General features: G+C 38.6%; 1 long non-coding RNA gene across 2 annotated transcripts in view; it reads right to left on the bottom strand.

The window, feature by feature from the left end:
* Positions 1–1,469: 1,469 nt before the first annotated feature.
* The window catches only part of LOC107975924 (uncharacterized), a 49,387-nt gene continuing 44,856 nt past the window's right edge, over positions 1,470–6,000 (bottom strand). Inside the window, exon 6 of one of the 2 annotated variants that reach the window (XR_008536528.2) lies at positions 1,470–2,083. This is a non-coding gene — a long non-coding RNA (uncharacterized LOC107975924). The remainder of the gene's footprint in view (positions 2,084–6,000) is intronic. The other variant, XR_010158951.1, reaches the window with a different exon arrangement.

Raw genomic sequence — 6,000 nt, 5'->3', positions numbered from 1 at the left:
TGTCTTCAGATCTATCTCAAACAATTTAATTAGTATCACTAAAAATATGGCCAATATTCTAGGCAATGCAGTTTACTTCTCAGTTTAACAACAGAGATTCCAAGTGATTAATAGTCAATAATATAGACCTTTTCATTCATTTCTTAATATCTAAGAGGGTTAGTGAAATATATTATTATTAATATTTTCTTCCTTTAGTATTTTTCTCAGCAATATGTACTAATCAGATGGTGCTGGAACCTCCCCTTGGGCAAAATTTTGAGCTATACAGAGCATGAAGTTTCACAGTGATATCCATGTGTCTTTCACCTAGAAAGAGCTGGTTAAAAGAAAATGCAAAGGATCTGAGACTTTACCCTGCTTGCTAATTAACTTAATAGCCTACCACAGTTCCACAGAGGCTGGCAAGAAGACATGAGGCTCCTGATTGGGAGACAAGGGACATTATCACGACACAGTAAGCAGCATGAACTTCATGTTTACATTGATTCTCACTTGCCTGGCTTCCCACAGGGTTGTCATGGAAGAGACCCAGAGGGATGCTGCACATGTGGTGGTGTTCTAACACAAAGAGAAGATAAATGCTGGAGGTGAGGAATACCCCAATTACCCCGATTTAATCATTACACGTTGTATGCTGGTATCAGCATATCACATGCATCCCCAAAATTTGAACAACTATTATATATCCATAGTACTTAAAAATTAAAAATTAAAAAACGGAATATACTAGACAATGAGCTTTACAAGTGTTTTGATACTTTCCTCAGGTTTTTCTTCTCTTTGAGCATATGGCTTGAGATAGTTGAGAACATGAGACATGCTAGCACCCATATTTCTTTTGTTCTCGTTTTAAACATGAACTCTAGACCCATTTCATTTTCCTCTACTTATATATCAGAATAAGTTACAGAGGAAATAAGATCTGAGAGCAGATGGGGAAGACAAAATTTAGGGTGCAGGAACAGAAGTAGGAACCTTGGAAAGTGGAAAGGACCCAACTACATCTGTAATCTCTTTTTTGATATTGGCTTTTTAATATCTGCCTGTAAGACACACACACACACACACACACACACACACACCATCTTGTCTATTATCTTACTTAGTAGACTCAATTATGTTTATATCAAGAATTAAGTGTATTCTGGCCGAGCGCGGTGGCTCATGCCTGTAATCCCAGCACTTTGGGAGGCCAAGGTGAGTGGATCACCTGAGGACAGGAGTTTGAGACCAGCCTGGCCAACATGATGAAACACCATCTCTACCAAAAATACAAAAATTGGCTGGGCGTGGTGGTGGGTGACTGTAATCCCAGCTACTCAGGAGGCTGAGGCAGGAGAATCGCTTAAACTCGGGAGATGGAGGTTGCAGTGAGCTGAGATTGCGCCACTGCACTCCAGCCTGGGTGATGAGTAAAACTCTGTCTCAAAAAAAAAAAAAAAAAAAAAAAGTGTATTTGTTATAGTCTGTATGTGTAACATATTTTATAATTTCCTTTATTTTATTTAGCAGACAATTTCAATTCCAGGTGAAGGCAGGGTAAACAACTTTTCCAAGTTAAGATAGTTCATCTCTTGTGAGTAAATAACTTTCAGCAATTTAGAGCCCTATTTTGGCTGTGCCTCCTGCTACCATAGGCTGGTCCCTCCCTGATCCTTCTTTCCAATGTGCAGGAGGAGGTTGCATCCATCCTCATGTGGCAGGAGTTGAGGGCACTTTCCACATTCTTGATGTTCTTTGCTTCGGAGGGGTTGGTTTGGTCCCCAAAGGCCGTATACTGGTGTCCTCTGAGATGTGGCTGGTTATACCTAACCTTGTTGAATATTTCGCTGGCATTAACTTCTAATGTATCACTTCTTGCCAGTTGCCTCAAGGAGTAAAGTCCCTAGGCTGTGTAGCTTCCTTTTCCCAATCAGAGTCCCCTCTAGGTTTTTGTGGCCTCTCCACATTTCCCCACTGAGCCACACAGACATTTCTGGGTCTCTGGTATGCCTTGCATCGTCTATGGGAGGACTGGGGCACCCTCTTGGGTACATCATCAAATGCTTCCTTTGTAATTTCTGCTGTACAGCTCTTTGGCCTGTTGACAGAGAAGCAGAGCATCAGCCTCTCATTTAATCCATTTTAGCTTTCTGTGGGCATTTTTAATTATTTGTTTTGTCTCTTTGGCCACGGCACAGGGATGGCAGTGTGGCTGCTCTAGATCAGCGAAGGGAACCAGGCATCTCATCAGTTTAACTGCTTCCTCTCTGAGCCCTGTGCCTCCCTTCCATGACAGAATAATTTCTTCTTCTTCCTTCTTACTATTGGGCATATCCCTTGTGTCAAATCATTTGTTGGCTCTATGCAGTATTTTCTAGTAAAACTCTAGGACAAAAGTCCATCAGACCTAGATCTGTATATAAAAATTGGAGTTTAAGGGATTCAGAAAAAACTTACCTCTTTAAACAAAGCCTCATTTTTAAGAATCTTACTGGAGATTAAAACAAGTCTAATTTTGGAAATCAAAAGCTGAACATGGACATCTTTTTATCTTACATTGTTGTTTTAATGCTTAGCCTCCTTACAATAATGGCCAAGCCTCCACTAGCTGAAGTAAGAGGGCATCATATACAAGGAAAGGTGAGAAAGAAAAGTACACATCAATATATTTAAAAATATATTTAAAATAAAAGTATATTTAAAAACACAGAAATGGACTCCAGCTAACTTAATCATATGTGACATATTAGAAGGCTATTCGTGTTGGAAAATCAATGGAAGGCTGAGGGATAAGTGTGGGATGCACAGGAGCCTAGCGTGATCCCGAGTATCCAGATGTGGAAAGCGCAGCAGTGTGGATAGGATAGCATGCTGCTATTTATGACTCAAAGGCCAGTCAGAGAGCATCAGTGGCTGAGCTTAGGTGTGGACCTATCCTCTGCCTTCAGCAGGGATGAGGGGTCATGGCCTCTGTCAGCTTCAGCTTCCTTAATGACTGGAGGCATCTGGATTCCCCCATCACCAACACAAAAATTGGTGGTGGGTTTTGGAGGTTGATTAACCTCCAAAAAAGAAATTGGAGTGTTATTGGAAAGTCATTCTTGGAAAGTCCTAAATGACGAATATATGCAACATCTAAATGAAAACAAAAAAATGTGGGAAGGAAGGGCTCAGAAATAAAAGGTGGGATGTCCGAAAATGAGCTCCTTCTTTGCACTTCTGTCAAGGATAGGCACAACCCTGTGGTTTGGGGCATGACTTTGGCCTTAGCACCCATACCATAATGCCTCTTTTCCCTAATTTTCTGGCTCCTTTGCTTTGTTTTTCTTTGGAGGCTGTTTTCTCCCCTTCTCTGTGTAAATGGCCACTACAGCACCTGAGTTCACCACTCTGCCATTCGATTAAAGTGCTGAATTAACCAGAGTCTCTTTATTCCAATTCTAAACTTCCAAGGGAGCATATCTGATTAGGCCAGTTTAGTATATCCACACCTAATTAGCTATGAACACAGGGGAATGGATAGGTGCAAAGGGTTATATGGTATCAACACTATTTGTGAGATGTGAGGCTGGCAGTGGTTCTCAGAAAGGAGAGAATGGGGCATGGAGTGGGAAAACAGGCTAAAAGTCATGATGGCAGGCTATGATTATACCATAACATGTTTTACAAATCCCCTAATATTGAATATTCTTTCATTCTAATTTTTTCCTATTATAAGAAAATTGCAATTTAAAAAATCCTTTGAAGGTAAATCATAATCTTCCCTTTAGGATTAATTCCTGGAAGTGAAATTGCTGGTGCAAAGAATCATTACATTTTAGAACTTTTGATGTATATTAGTTGTCTTCCAGAAGCCAATGTATGCCATCTCCAGTACTTAAAAGTACTCATTTTCCTACTTTCATCTGGGTATATTAATTTGCTTATTAGACATATTAAAAATAGTTCATTGCTTTAATTTACTTGTATTTAATTTCAAATAAGATCAAGCCTTCTTTGTAAACATATTAGCCACTGCATTTCTTCATGTCTTTCATGTATTCTACTTTCATTGTGTTAATCTTATTGATTTTAAAAGTTCTCTAGTTATAAAAGGTAATCTTTTGTTGTATAGTATGTCTCAAATATCTCTCCAATCTATAGTTTGCCTTTTGAGAGTTTATATCTAGATTTTTAAAACATAGCTATGAAGTAGCTTTTTAAAAACCTATGATATCATGTAACTAAGTCAAAATTTGGTCACAGGGATATTCTTCTTTACAGAGTTATTGGATTTATTTGTTCTTGTGGAATATACTGATCTTTTGTTCAATCTTCTGCCTTTAGAAAATGGAGTGGCTGTTGACTAAAACCACCAGAAGTGAAATACAGAGTAAGGCTCACTTTATGCATGATGATGTTATTGGTTTGTTGATAGACTTGGTCACATAAATCCAAGATATAGTCGATCTAGGCCTTTTATTTTGCCATTTAGGGATAAGATAAGAAGAAAACAAACCTGGTAATGCAGCACCAATTGTTAGAATATTGTCTGTAGGACTCTGCTTTTACATCTCTTTTCAGTTTTTCAAATAGATATTCGTAGGTCAAGATTTTCTTGAGAGCTGACTAGAATTAACTTCTGTGTATTAGATTGAAATTGGCTCAGAAGTTAATGTGTAGCAGGAGGTATTATTTCTTCTTCCAAGAGATATTTGGCTGAGAGGCTGCCAATTTCTGTGCTATGAAGTTTTTTGGAGAAGAAAATTAAATTATTTTATCTTTGGCTTTAAGGAATAAATATCCATCTCCAAACTTTCTAGCCCTATCTGAGAGATGCCGTTGTACATATCTTTCTAAGCTTTATTTTTATCACCACCTGACAAATATTATTTCATTTTTGTTTTCATATATAAGGTTTACTTCTCTTTATTTTATAAATGTAATCAGCACAAACTGGATAAAGAAATATTATAAGGAAATAGCAATTTAACCCTAATTGCTATCAAAAGTTCACAAAGGAAAAAAACATTCTAGATGTACATTGTCCAGTTTATAACCGCGGATGACTTGTTCACCAAAGGCTCTTCTACCACCTCAAACACAACACATCCAAACTTAGAGCCGACATACACTAAGGTGACCCCCAATGCATCCTCGTTCTTGTTTAATTCTCTCTTCTTGAATGTAGGCAGAGCCCATGACTTGCTTCTGACCAATACAATATGCAAAGGCAGGATTTCACTCTTTTGATGAGTGTATATTGTATGCCAAAGATGGTGGAATGTCACTGCCTTAAGTATACAAGGCTCTCTTAGCACACTGCAACTAGAGATTCTCCCATTGGCCTTGAAAAAGCAAATGGCCATGTTATGAACTGCCTATAGGGAGGCCCAGGCAGCAAGGACCTCCCTTTAGGGCTTAAAGTTTGCCTTAGCCGCAACCAATAAAAGGCTAAGACCCTCAGTCATACAACCACAAATACACAAATTCTCAAAAAACCTGAAAAACTTGGAAAAGTGGATCTTCCCCAGTCAAGCCTCCATATGAGAATGCAGCTTCCAGATGAGAATGTAGAATGCAACCTTGATTACAGCTTGTGAGCTTCTGAGCAGAGAGCTTAGCTAAGCCATATCCAGACTGCTGACCCACAGAAACTGAGAGAGAGTAAAGGCATATTGTTTTACATTGCTAGGTTTGTGGTAATTTGCTATACAGCACATAAAACAAATATGCAACCTAAACTCAATTGTGTTTCCCAAGCTTCTTGTATTTTCTTTGTATCAGCGCAACTATCTTTCTAGTGAAATTCATCTTTGATTCCCAAAGTCAAGCAGCTACCAAATCCTGCTGATTTTATATCTAAACCATCTCTTGTGTGATTCCACTTATCATCAGTTCTTACCAAGACAGCTGCAAATCTTTTCCTTCCTTGGGCCCTCATGGTGCCTTTATTCTGTGCAATGTTGGCAAATTACTCTCTCCAAAGCTGTGCTTCCCAAAACACCTTCTGTAGATACTAGTCCCATGAAATAT

Source organism: Pan troglodytes, chromosome 6 (genome assembly GCF_028858775.2).
Source record: "Pan troglodytes isolate AG18354 chromosome 6, NHGRI_mPanTro3-v2.0_pri, whole genome shotgun sequence".
NCBI classification, from domain to species: Eukaryota; Metazoa; Chordata; class Mammalia; order Primates; family Hominidae; genus Pan; species Pan troglodytes.
The sequence above is the reverse complement of the archived record's forward strand: the minus strand, read 5'-3'. Positions and strand labels throughout refer to the sequence as shown.